Here is a 15,170-nt window from a genome sequence, read left to right on the forward strand (position 1 = left end):
CTAAATGACAGTTGTGAGCAGTATGGGATGAAGATAAATGCAAACAAGACGAAGACCATGGTTATCAGAAGAAAAATAAAAAAGGTAAACATGCGAATTCTAAATGAGACAGTAGAATAAGTGGACAGCTTCAAATACTTTGGGTTGCTGTAATCAGTAACATGAGTTGCTGCCAGGAAGTCAAAAGGGGGCTAGCAATGACAAAGCTTTTAATAGAAAAAGGATCATCTGCGGACCTCTGGAAAAGAAACTAAGGAAGATACTAGTGAAGTGCTTTGTGTGGAGTGTGGCATTGTAAGGAGCAGAAACATGGACATTACAACGAAGCGAAGAGAAGCATTTGAAATGTGGATATGGAGAAGGATGAAGCGTGTGAAATGGATAGACAGAATAAGAAATGAAGATATGTTGGAAAGAGTTGGTGAAGAAATAATGATGCTGAAACTGATCAGGAAGATAAAAAAAAGAATTGGTTGGGTCACTGACTGAGAAGAAACTGCCTACTGAAGGATGCACTGGAAGGGAGAAGAGTCCAAGGCAGAAGAAGATATCAGATGATAGACGACATTGAGATATATGGGTCATATGCGGAGGCTGAGAGGAAGGCAGAAAATAGGAAAGATTGGAGAATGCTGGGTTTGCAGTGAAAGACCTGCCTTTGAGCAGAAAACTATGAATGAAAGGAATGATGAAAGTAGTAATAGCACTAGAATATGAAGATACAGAATTTATGATTAGAAAATCGTTAGAAGAATATGACAAATGGGGATTAACAGTAAACTTGATAAAAAAAATTATATAGGATATGGTGAAAATACTAGTGTTTTATTTTTGCAAGATGGAAAAGGTCTCATTAAAGGATGTAAGCTAGTCAAGATTATATTAAACAGGGTAAATAAAGGTATAAATAAATAGATAAGTTTAGAAACAGACAAATAAATTGTATATATAATTAATAGTTAATCACAGAGCTTATCTGATGTTCCCAATATTAATTGTAAAATAAATAAAGGGAGCTCAGAAACAGTGATGTTAAATGGGATATTATGGTACAAAAATATATTTGAAGACCAAAACTGGGAGATAAGAGGTTGTCAAAGCGAGTACCAGTACTAGAATGGATTCTGTATGGAAGAAGAGGAAGAAGTAGACCTCGAAATAAAGGATGAAGGAAGTCGAGAAAGCAGTGTGTGAAAAGAGGTTACAGGAACGAAAATGAAGAGCTAGGAAGGTTGGAGGAAGAACACAAGAGAGTAGATTTTAGACAGAGGAAGATGCTGTTAGTGCATTATAAACGTGTATAATAATAATAATAATAATTATTATTATTATTATTATTATTATTATTATTATTATTATTATTATTATTATTATTAACATGAACTTAATCCATTTTTTGGTGGTGTAACAGTCATAATTCAAGAAAGCTTGCTACTAGATGTTGATGGGTTACTGTGAGAACACCATTCTATTCTTCCCTGAGTTGTAATGAGATCTGATGTTCGTGTATGCAATTCGTCCTGACTTGAATTTGCTTTCCATGTGATCCCAAACGTGTTCAATTGAGTTGAGGTCAGGACTGTGGAGCTTGGTCTAACCACTCCTGTACAAACCTCTTACTTTGTGGATAAGGCATTGTCTTGTTGATAGGGAAGAGAGTTCTCACAGAACTGTTCCCATGAAGTTGGTTAAGCAGAATTGTGTAAAATGTCATTGCAGGCCACAGTGTTAAGGTTTCCCATCCTAATCCACGAAAAACATTACTAGACCATGATGCCTCCTCCATTAAACTTCACACTGCCCAAATAGGTACTTATTATTAGGGAGCGGATTTTTATGTGCTAAAAAATGTAAATATATTTATTTTTTATGTGCTAAAAAGTATGAAAATATTTGCTAAAAATAAAAAAATATTCCTTTCAAATATGACAAAAATACCTTACTTAGCTTGAAAAAAAAAAATGTTACTAGGTACTCACCTACCACACTTGAGTGCTAGTAGTTGGCCGAGAATTGCAGTGAACAACAAAGGTCATCTCCAAATTCTCCATCACAAATGCTTCCGATTATCTCTGAACAACGACTTATACTGTGAAAACGATCTTTCCACATCACAGGACGTCAGACATGTATATTTAAAGAGAGGAATGTCACAAACACAAAAACCGTCAATTTCACCTACAGGCACACCCTCCAATACTTGAGCAACTTTACACATTTTTTTATATCCACTGTTTTTCCCAAACACATTCTGGAATTTGTCCCTTAGTACTTGTACTTCTGAACCTGGTAGCGAGTCTAGTTTAATTTCCACGGCATGCACCTCCTTGTTTCAGACAACAGGTTTTTGGATGTTTCGAGTTTTTTTTTATGGTGTCACACAAACAGCTTAGATTTTCTAATAGGCAAGGCAAATCGTTTTTTAAACAACCATCTTTCAGTATATCTTGAAGGATATCGATTGATGAAGCCAATAACAGGGAATCACAACAAGATATATTGCCATACTCGATAGACATGAGCGAGAGATGAGAGATATGTTTAAATTAAATAATGTTCATACCCGAGCTCTTATCTGTTGTGTTGCACAAACAAAGCATGGAATGAAATCATCTTCAGCAACAATAAACATTCCTAATTATGTGTTGCAAGATCTCTCCTCCTTGTCCATGTTAATTTATTCTCTAATAATAACACTGATATGCTGCCTAGCAGTTCTCAGAACTTGAGGCGATACTATTACAAAAATGGATCACGGATACACCACACAGCGCTTAGAAACACGAAGCAACCAAGAATTCTTAAAAAGATAACGTACTTCTGAGTGACATAATTTGTTTTAGTTTTAAAATATTTAAAAGTTCTTGTAAAAAAATTATTTAAGTAAAAAAACTCCAAGATTTGTGTGTTTATAATAGATTTCCTGAAAATATGTATTTACATAATTTTTTGTGAAAATATGTGTTTTTATGTGAAATAAAATTCGGGTTTTAAACTTGAAACTTCATGTTCGGAATTCTTAACTTTGTTTTATCACACTCACTCAAAAATAATATTTAATTACATAGGAATCCGCTCCTTACTTATTATCAGGCAGTTCATTCTTGAAGTTTAAAAGTAACGTTGTTACATCTCTCAGTATTGGTACTTTTTTAAAATGAATAATGTGTTGCGTAATTTTACGTAATTAATGAGTGGTTACCTCTGATTGAGCCTCTGGCTGATATGTACATCTATTATCAGGCAGTACATCTCACTTGACAATATGTGTCAGAGGAAGAACTTATTGTTTGTGTGCCTCTGAAGTCTGATTAGTGTAATATATTACTAGTCAGTGATGTATGCAATGGAGGGGAAAAGGAACTGGCCACCCTACCCCATTATCTCCTCGCTTAGTTGCGTCATAATTGATGTCTTATTGGTGTCACTTATGAGGTTCCAGCCAGTCTTCGAACTGTTGACTAAACTTACAAAAACCAGTGGCGAAACTCATGAGACTTAGCCTATCCAAAAAATGTGAGTTATTATTCCTAGTAACAGCAGGCCTATAAGTTTGTAATAACGATATATTGTAACACTTGGTTTCACTACGATCCTTCCATATATTAAGCTCACTGTTGATAGTCATTCCAGTATGGAGAGAGCAGTATGAGCAGCAAGGCTTAAGGCAAAAAGCCTCTAAAGGCATGGCTACGACCTTGACTCGCAAGCTTGAGGGGGGACCGGGGAGTGGGAATCGATTCTCTACATCTCTATACAGAATGAAGCTAGCCTTCCATCACAAAATTATGTCGCGCTATATTATTGGTGTTCTCTGAAAATGCTGTGTTGTTGAGTTTACTTTCATTAAAAGTGTGTGTGTGTGCGTGCGTGCGTGCGCGCGCGCGTGTTTTTTTTTTTTACATATTAATTTTGTGTAAAATGGATCTTGCTGAGAGAACATTGAGGTCATTATTTGTAGAATTAAAAGAGAAACCATTTTCAAGTTGGACATATGAAACAAAATGTGCTTACAAATATAGGAGATCAACACCACATTTACGTATTAAAATAGTGGATCAAGGAAGACAAAATAGGAAATTTCAGTTTACATGTCATAAGAAATATCTTTGGCTAACAGGGTGCTCTGAGACAAATAAGTTATATTGTTTTACCTGTATTCTGTTTGGGGATGAAAATGAGTGATCATCATCTTCTTGTGGAGGTCTGTGTCACAAAAAATTGTAATAGAAAATCTAATAAACATTTGCTGTTTAAAAAGATACAAGGTAAGCAGAATTTTTCAGCCTACCCAGTATTTACACCTTAGCTTCGCCACTGATAAAAGCAGTGAGTTGTTAGGTTATTTTTAGTGGGTTATTTAAAACGCATGTATATTACATCTGCATCTTAAGGAAGAGGAAACTTATTAAATTGCTATCTCTCACTGTTTTAGGAGTTAGTTTGTAATTCTCTATTTCTAACTGGAGGTGTGGAATGTTTGGTCGCAAGAAATCTAGATTATTGTGTTGTCATGTTCTTGAATATTTTAGCCAATTACATGACATGCTAAGTGACCTTGTCTGTATATATGTATGCACAGATGAGAATTGTTAATTTTATATGCAGGGAGCACTGGAACCAGTTCAGATTAACTCTTTGCTGTCACTGGGATAATGCTTGCTTGGCACTGATCTAGAAGATATTTGTGGCAGTTACGTTAACAGTGTTGATTTAAAGATCCAGGAGAATGTTTAAGATCAGAAAAGTTTTATTTTCCTTCTTTGAATGCAGAAAGCTGAATATTATAACTGTGAAGCAAAATTAATATTAATACATTACGATTGAATAGACAAAATGTTATGAAGGTTGCAGTAGTATTGTTTTCATGGTTTTAAATAGTTTCAACTGCAGAAGGGTGTTGGTTTATAAAGAATACATTTTATTCGAATAACTAGGAAGAAAGTAACAGGTTACTTGTAAATCCGTTTTTAAAGTTCTTGAATAAAATTTATGAAGTATTCTAAAAGACTTGACCAAATATTTGGTCAAAATTCTGTTCGACACATAATATTCACAAAAGATGGAAGTTTTGTTATACATTTTTCACATGTACACCATTTGTTGCTACGACAATAACCTGCTGATACTCGATTTCTGTCTGTATGCACATCAGTATGTCTCTGTAGCTATGGCATCTGTGATTCTGTGACAGAAGTCCAGGAGATTTCTAAGAGGTTTCTGTAAGCCAGGTTTTTACATAACTACAAAGCTCCTTCTTGTTGAAAGATGTATCTGAAACTGAGATCGAACGAATTTTCATCTTTTATGAATATTATTTAGCAAACAGAGACACATCTCTGAATATTATAATGTTTTGTGAACTCAACACCCTGTTGTAATTGAATTGCTTTTAAACGTACATGAACAAGAACTGTGGAATAACTTGTGTTGTCTGTTACCTTCTGATGATCCTGTTGAAAGCGGTGTTGTTTAGTTTCATCAAACTTAGGAAGGGATTTTAGTAATAATTAATTGTATTACCCATACATCTACAAAACTTCTTCAGTTACCATTACTGTATGAAAGAGTATGTAGTTTAATATATACTGTATATTAACTTACAGCAAAATATTTATTTTTATAAGATCTGTTATATGGATTATCACATTTATATCTGACTATTTTCCTTTAGAGTAACCTACAAGTACAAATGTATAGCCATCATGTTCAGTCATGGCACTAATTAATTTTACATTATTACGTAGATGTTTCACGCCATTTGGAAACTGTTTCTTCTGTAACTGTGAAACAGTATCAATATTTAAAATACACAGGTGCTTGTGAAAATTTGGTACAATATAACGTAGAATTCAAAACTCCCTTAGAAATAATAATGCAAGGATGATTTAGATTTATTAAAAATTTCAGACTTTTCTATACTCTTATATAAAGATGATTTTTTTTACTTAACTCACTTTCACATGCATCTGGAGATATTGTATCCAGTTTTAATTGGATGTATGTAATCAATTTTTATAAAGTAGACATATGCTATGTTTTCTGGGTAATAACCATCGTGGTGAGTCAGTCATACAAGTTACAAGGTCACAAGGCTCATTTTTAATGGTATTATTGGTAGAGAATTTTTAAATCCACAATTTCTTAGTTGCACATATCCCACTGGTTCAGAATGACTTTGCAGTAGAACAGGCTAAATTAAGTAACAGATTTGAGCAGCTGGAGGAGAGTGTAGAAAATTATCCATTTATTTTAATCTTCATTCATTCATAGTTTTCTGCCCAAGGGCAGTTCTTTCACTGCAAATTCATCCAGCATTCTCCAATCTTTCCTATTTTCTATCTTCCTCTTACTCTCCACATTTGAGCGATGTATCTTCTTCTGTCCCAAGCTTTTCTCTCGTCGCCATTCTTTCTAATGCATCCTTTAGTAGGTAGTGTCTTCTTAGCCAGTGACCCAGCAAATTCCCCTCTTCTCTTCCTGATCAGTTGTAGTATTATTCTTTCTTCACCCACTCTTTTTAACATTGCATAATTTCTAACTCTGCCTGTCCATTTCACACACTCCATTCTTTTCTGTATCCACATTTCAAATGCTTCTAGTCGTTTCTCTTCACTTCGTCGTAAAGTTCATCTTTCTACTCCATACAATGTTTAAAATATGTAGGTGCTTACGAAAATTTGGCGCAATGTAAAGTTTAATGTCGTAATGACAGTCAAGTCTAACCTCACATGTGTTTGTCACTGATTAAAGAAAATTAAATATTAGTGGTTGAAGTTTAACTGTCAGTTTTGACGAACTAATACATACTCATGATAAGTAAAATGTCAAGTGTTTAATAGAATGTAATAACAGTTGACAGAATGTGCAATTTCCTTTATCTGTCCACTTTTATTTTGTGGCAATCAATGGATATATCATATTATCTGATATGAGGTTTTTTTACATTAAAACCGCCATTTGAAAACTGTACTCGTATTGTAATAATAGCCCTTTTCAATGTAAAGGAAGTCTACTTTATAGGATGAGTGGATTGTACCAGCTGATCACATCCTCTTCTAACACTAGGACGTAATTGCTCTTTAGGAAGATCTTTTTTTTCTTCCTGTATAAGGGTGTAGTCTTCTATTAAAGCACTTAGGCATGAATGACCCATTGTGCTCCCCATAAACTGAACCAACTTTGCGATTCTACTAGTTTTTACTCGTATTTCCTGAAATTCTTTGAGAGAAAACATGTGTTCTCCAAGATAACAATGCCTGATGTGGCTTAGACTTGGACAATTCAGCAAAATGTGAGGAGATGACTGAACATCCATCCCACATTTTCTACAAGTTGGGTCATCAGTGAGGGCCAATGTATGTAGCTGCTTATCTTAGGAAGGATATGCTCTGACCCCAACAGAAAAATAAAAGAAGAAGAAGAAGAAATGTTCTGGGAGGATTACTAGTCTGAAGAAGAATTCAGTTCCTGTTCAGAAGATGAAGTTCTTCCATTCTACAACATTTGCAACCAATCTGTCAGTTACAAGTAAAGAAATAACTGATAGAAAATTATACAACACGTGATGAAACTTAACAAAAGGGTAGGTTTTTCAGTGGGTACCAGCACACTGTGGCTTATCTGATAATGAAGCTGCTGACCATCTTATGATAAAAAAAAAGAGAAGTAATTTCTTACAAAACCCCATATTTCCAATATTTAAAAGATTCTTACAAGTGCATCTGCAAGGGACCAAAGTCCTATAACACAAAGCAGTTGTCGTAATTTTAAAATATCCTCAGCTTTTTTCATAATGGAAAACAGTGTTCTATAAAGTGCAAATTGATGTTTTACCTCATATAGTAATGTTAGAAAACAACGTGATATAGCTATATTTAGTAATGATGCATCATTTTGGAAGTCAGACATTGTGGTGCGGTAGAAACTCTTCGTCATGTGTTAGGGAACTGTTCTCAGGGAGAATTCCTAAGAATAAAACGCCACATCATCATCTGAAGTACTCAGGCAAATTTTCTACTTGATAAAGGTCTAGAGGTGTATGAAGAAGTGTTTTGTCTCTGTGAGGTGGATAGCAACAGAAGAATTGATATAATAGCTATCACCAGAAAGAAATAATTGCTCCTACAGTCAGATTTGAGATCTCGACTAAACAACTACATGAGGTAGATGTAGAGAAGAAGAAAATATACAAGTCAACAAATTACAAATTATTTTTTGGAAAAATATAAACTAAAACTATGGAAAGTCACTGGCTTATTCTTTGGTGCATGCGGTACAATTACAAAATTGTTTGTACAATGGAGAGGAACATACAAAATTAGTAAAGATGTGCAAGAACAAATTTTTATTGTCCACACCTGTGGAGTAACGGTCAGCGCGTCTGACCGCGAAACCAGGTGGCCCAGGTTCGAATCCCAGTCGGGGCAAGTTACCTGGTTGAGGTTTTTTCCGGGGTTTTCCCTCAACCCAATACGAGCAAATGCTGGGTAACTTTCAGTGCTGGACCCCGGACTCATTTCACCGGCATTATCACCTTCATTTCATTCAGACGCTAAATAACCTAGATGTTGATACAGCATCATAAAATAACCCAATAAAATAAAAACAAATTATTATTAATGTAATTAAATACTCGACAGTTAACCTAAAAAACCATTTATACAGAATCAACAACAATTTAATCTGAATATAATCATAATATAATTATATTATAAATTCGTATTATATTATTGTTTAATTCATCATTTTACGCTTACATATGTTGAACGATATGTATATACTATACACTATATGTTATACATATTCTTCCTTCCTTTTCCTGTCTTAACAATTGAAACATTTTCCAATGATGTACTTTATTTTGTATAATATTCAGTGTTCTAGCAAGCTTAATGTGAGTATAGAAAGTTACTTCCCGAATAAAACCTTAAGTTGTCACAGATCTTAATTTTGAATGAAAGTTTTGATCATTTTCATAATTTCAAAACTTTTAAAGTTTTCATATTACGCATGCAGCCACCTGAGATTTCACATCATTCACAAATTAAATTGCTTCAATCAAGTTAACGTTCCACTACAATGAGGGAAAGTATGTTGTACGAATTCCCTGAATTGCCCCTATTGCAGATTTTAATAATTCGTTACATAATGAGCCTAGTGAACTTGACTTTAAAGTGGCAGTTCATACTCGTAGATATGTGTGCAACTCTGGCAGACGATCTCGTGGCTTTTTCTAGTCACTTCGAACAAGTGAACTGGTTGCAAGATGCTCTCCTGCAAGGTACCTAAGGTGTAAAATAGTCTTATTAATGTTTGTGTCCAGAAAGAAAGTTGAGAAAGATGAAACCACTTTATTTTATTTGACAAAGATTTGTACATGTTACATCACTACTTCATCCATGATGACTAGAATTGATACACGTTTATATTTTCGAGGAAGGTAAACAAGTCTCTGGCAGTTTCTTGACGTCTTATTTGTGTAATAATTTAATTTACTCTGTAACCAAATAAACTTTTATCCTGCAGAAGGACAGCCGTACCATGTGTGTCAAGTAATTCAAGGTCAGTTTAACTCACAGTCTTAATATGATGCAGGGATGCCCAACCTTGTAAGCAGATGTTCTAGTTCAATGTAAAACATATTTATGTGAACTTTGTATATATAAATAATGTGACCAGAATTTCTGAAACTAAAACTAGACACTTAATACAGCTTCACAGGGAACTCCCTCTCCTATTCATACATCATTTGGTACAGGAAATAGAAATTTAATTATTTAATTTTACAATAATTTGAAGACAATGTAGACATTAACTGTGTAAACAACATTACAAAAAGGAAGAAAATTACGTCACTTATAACACACAATTACAGCTTACTCTCAACACTCCTATTGGGCGTAATATGTTTTTGGTGAATAAATTTCCATAAGAAGTTTATTATTTTTCTTCAAAAAATTGAAGAAGTCAAAGAAACTGTAGCTTATTTGAAATGAACTGTGGTAATTAATAATGCCTTCAATGTGTCAACCTTCAATTTTGTTCTTTCTGACATCCATATTTTGTTCATTCTGACAAAAATTCTTCCTACAGGAGCATTGGTTCCAGGGAGGGATAAACCAAATTCTATAATTTAGCAATGATTGTGAATGACAATTGTTGATAGAAGAAATGCTGGAACATTGCTACGCATCTCATATGGACTTTTTTCTCTTCTATATTCCATTGAGTGACTTTATCTGCATAGAAAATTGCTTCACATACAGAATCTCACTGAGCATAGCTTTGTCATCAATGTTTGAATTACCAGAAACGTTTTTAATGGTATCTATACACATTTCAACATCATTCCTTACAGGATATTGTTCAGCAAGACTTCCCCCCCCCCCCAACAAAACCGGGACTAATAGGTGTTTCAAGAAAAACTGTCGGGACACCGGGATGGAATGTCTAAAAATGGAACATCTGGTCACATTAAAATAAACAGAATAGCATGAAGATGAGCTTAAGGAGCTAGGCATTTGTTATGTTTTTATGTTTTAGTAATATATCCCCGTCTTCCAGGAAGACACTGCCTCTAGAATATAATGTAATGTTGAACATAATTACTGCTTTCATATATTTTGCAAACGCCTGGATTATAATGTACATTTTTAAAAGGAAAGTTAGAGAGGGTGTGTTTTTATAACTGTGTTATTACTATTAGTTAGGCCTACTTTATATTATGTTGCCTTCATACTGTTATGATATTGGTTTGTTGGCTACATCGAACCATGTATGTTGATGATTTGTCTGATTTTAATTTTTTAAAACTAGAGTAATAATATACAGGAATTCTTGAATTTAAAAAATGTTAAAAACATAAAATTGTTTAGTCACACGTTAAAAAGTGTTAAAATTTTTAAAAAAGGTATATACCTTGGACAGAAGGCCTGTTTCGACGTGATGTTACGTCTTCATCAGTGTCTCCTGAACTACTGGTGATTTTGAATTCTGCGATGTACATTTGTCATTTGTAGGGGTGGGGGTGTGTTGCTCTTATGGTGGGGGCTGGTTGTTTGTGTGTTATGACGTATACAAGATTAATGAACATATTAAAGCTATAACCACACCCTACATCGCATCAAATTACTCAGAACACATTATCAACAATAATCATGGCTACAATAATATAGAAACAGATATGGAAATTTTACACATCACACCAAAAAGTTCACAGTTAAATATCTTAGAACAATACGAAATATATAAACATACAATAACATACTCACAACATATACTTAATACACAATTACAGTTCAATACCCACACATTATTCGATGTCATGATACGTCATAACACACAAACAACCAGCCCCCACTATAAGAGCTACACACCCCCACCCCTACAACCGACAAATGCACATCACAGAATTCAAGATCACCAGTAGTTCAGGAGACACTGATGAAGACGTAACATCACGTCGAAACGGGCCTTCTGTCCAAGGTATATACCTTTTTTAAAAATTTTAACACTTTTTAACGTATGACTAAACAATTTTATGTTTTTAACAAACAAAGTGTTAACGTGAACTATAATCAGTGTAAAAAATGTCATACAATACATGTGCTAAGAAGAGCAATGCTGTTAAAATACTAAGACGTCTAAAAGTCCATATTGTGAATAATCCATTATTGTATAAATTTCAGAACATTATTTTTTTTTTTTCCATTTGAAATTACTGTGGTTCACTAGATCTAATTGCAAGCAGAAGATAGCCAAAATTATTTTTTATATTCTTTCTATTTCCCTTTCGATTCTAATTTCTATATTGGTAATAATTTATAACACTTTCTCGCATGCATTATTTCAAATTCTAGAGTGTACACAACAGAAATTGTAAGAGTTATTTTTTGTCATTTTTTATGGTTGTCGAAACAGGTTGTAGGTATAAAGCCTGATGACCTGCAACAATCATATGTTGAAATTCGAAGTGGAAATAGGCCCTAGTTAAAGTATGCAAATTACATGTCATCTGTAGTAGATGATTTGGATGGAGAAAAATGTTTTTTTGCCGTTCCTGAAAAATTTTGTTCTGTAGATTTACAACTTTTGTTGTATACACTCTTCAGTTACGTTTCTGTATTGATATAGAGAGACTGTATACTTCCCTTTACCTCGATTTTCATATTCGGAGGGAATGTTTTTATTTCGCTTGTTTAGTTCCACTTTCCATCTGTGTAGGCTACTCCTGATTACAGATTCTAGTGACATCACTGTTGTGGGCTGACTTTATAATAGGTTTGTAATTGTGAAGAAATACCAACATAAGAGTCTATAAGTATTATCTTCTGTATTACTTAAATATGATTTCATTTCTAAGTTACCGGTACTGCTCCTGCATTTAATCACATTTCCCGGTGAAACAGATAGTATTTCTCTGGTTTACCTACGTCGTCTTTGATGGCCTAATGCTTATCATTCTTTCATCCGAGATTTTCGGGTTTAAACCCGACATGACAATGGAGATGTTTTAAAGAATAATGTAAGTCTGAACATGACTTCCTTTAGAAAGGAAATAAACTTGACAGGCTTGTATGGTACATCAAAGAACCCTGTCCCCCAAATGAGAGGGCTTCAGCAAAATTTACCTATCATTTCTCACACACATCCTGTATATAATGTGTTTCATGTTTTGTAGGGCCATTCAATTCATCTGCCCAGTCATGCTATTCACTGTAATGTATTATATTAATCTATGTAATGTGCTGCATGGTTGTAGATTGCAGACTTAAAAAGATGAGATGAGAAAACAATTACAAAGTCCAGTTCATTGTACATTATATTCCAGGGTTTTACTTAAATTACCAGAGCATTTGTTTACCTTTCATGCCTAGATTTTGATCATCATCAGCATTCTACCTTAGTTGTCCGTGTAATGCACATTTGCACCTGTCAACATACGTATTTATTCCAAAAAGACTGCAGAAAGTAGAAAAAAATTAAGCTCCAGATGTGGCAGTTCTTTCTGATGAATGTTTGTACATTTATGGCAATAATCCTGCCAGATATTTATACACTTAAGCTAGTGATAGTTCCTACTTCCCCATGACAAGTGTGTTATAATGATCTCTACATTTTGTAAATGGCCAGTTATAACAACCAAAATATGGGTGCAGATGAAGGAACATATCTGTAATAGGCCTCAGTTTTATTGTATTTACATGTATGTGTGAAGGTGGAGGAAAGCACTGTTCTTACATTAAAGAAATTTAAAGAAAATATCAGTTTCTTATTTAAGACCAAGACTATTTTGTATCCATACGAACATATCTCTTTGATAACATGTGAAGAACCTCAGTGCTCTTTATTTAGTAGGTACAAAGATATTCCTTGAACCTTGGGAACCAGTGTGTGTGTTTGCCAGTACAGCCGTAAGTCTCTTAACATAGTGTATTTATTATGGAGAGAGCATATTATACTTGTTTTTTTGAAAGATGGGCCATGATAGGAGCGTTGCGATCGGAAAAACAACTGAATGTCACATAGCGTGGTAGGCCTGTTGCTATGGTAACAACAGTTGAGTTGCCAAACTTAGTTTCCACGTGGCAAGTGCTTAATAGGTCTCTCGGCGACATTTATTATAGGTAGGTAGGTAGGTAGGTAGATAGATAGATATTTTATTAACCGTTGGAATACAATTATTCATGGCATCGTCAACATTGATACAATAAATATTACAGTCATCTTAATCTATGGTAACATGTCACATGCTTATTCAATAGAATACTAGTTACTTAGAATATAATGTATTTAATTACTAAGCAAATAACGTACTACTAATACTACTGATTCAGTCAGTAATGCATAACACACTAGAATAGTTACTTGTAAATAAGATGTTGAATTTATTTTAAGAGATACATAATTAATATTGTGCACATAGTGTTAGCATTGGTACGTTTCGTCTGTGATCCTCTGTCAATTTTTCTATTGTTTTCTTACCTTCGCGTCAATTGTCAATGAATGTTTTAACGTCTGCCATCTTAACTACAACTGCTAGCTTCCATCAGCTGGCAGCGTGGTAATCCATATTGGCAACATGGCACTGTAGTTCCAAGCTCGGCCGCTAAACTGTCATGTCCCATCTTTAAAAAAAAAACAAGTATAGTAAGCACATTTTTTTTACATTGTATGACCTACACAAAGTAAATAGAGTTTCCTACATATTGCATAATTATATTTCCTGACAACTTAGTCTTTATATATAACCAGTTATATTCCTGCTTATATATTTTTTTCTTTGTAATTCAGAAGATATAAATATTTACTCTGCACTCAGATGAAAAGTTGCACATCATACCCTGGATTACAAGAAAAATAGTTATTTACAATACAAGTGTTAAAAATGACATTTTATTTCGAGTTGTTTGCAAAACGAGGTCACAGGCCAAGTGAAGCAACCCTACGAACAATTACACTGATTTTAGACAGCCATTTGTCTGTGCTGATATAGAGATAATTTCCCCGATTTGTTCATTGCTGTATTCCCCCTCATTATAATAGTGAAACTATGTCACATTAAAACCAAGTGGTGGTAAGTATAGCTCAATGGTAGAGCATTTCACTGGTTCAAATCCAAATGCCCCCTAATTTTTATAATTAAATTTAATTCTTAATTTGTTTCATATAGTTATCAATAAAATAACTGAAGCAATGTATTTAATTTGTATACATTTCATACCTTAAGACAGTAATTTTTAAAAGTAGGTCTGTAATTGTTTTAACCACGTTATTGATTGGTTGTGATTGCTAATCTGTTATATCTGGTGGGAAACAATTGACATTAGGCGCAAACTGTTGAAAATCAATCTTAAAAATTCTTTTTGCTTGCTTCACATGTTAATTTTAACATGCTTGCCTAGTATTAAAAGATAAATTTTTTGGAATAGCTGTCTAAAAAGCATTTTATAGTCCATAATAGTAAGACATGTACCTACTCCACTTATAAATTGTATTGCTTAAGTAGTTGTATGTAATGTAATTAATTTTGCTATTTATTATTGTAAATATGACAATGATATGATAATATTATTGTCATCAGTATCTATACCAGTTGTGATGTACCACCACATTCCTGTATATTATAAATGCAAACTGTTGAAAATCAGTCTTAAAAATTCTTTTTT

General features: G+C 33.8%; 1 protein-coding gene across 3 annotated transcripts in view; it reads left to right on the forward strand.

The window, feature by feature from the left end:
* LOC138699536 (store-operated calcium entry regulator STIMATE-like) overlaps window positions 1–11,708 on the forward strand; it is a 45,024-nt gene extending 33,316 nt beyond the window's left edge. For all 3 annotated transcript variants that reach the window (XM_069825506.1, XM_069825507.1, XM_069825505.1), the window contains exon 6: window positions 1–11,708. This exon is cut by the window's left edge and continues 16,565 nt beyond it. The gene's annotated coding sequence lies outside the window, so the exon portion shown is untranslated.
* The last annotated feature ends 3,462 nt before the right edge of the window (window positions 11,709–15,170 follow it).

Source organism: Periplaneta americana, chromosome 5 (assembly GCF_040183065.1).
Source record: "Periplaneta americana isolate PAMFEO1 chromosome 5, P.americana_PAMFEO1_priV1, whole genome shotgun sequence".
NCBI classification, from domain to species: Eukaryota; Metazoa; Arthropoda; class Insecta; order Blattodea; family Blattidae; genus Periplaneta; species Periplaneta americana.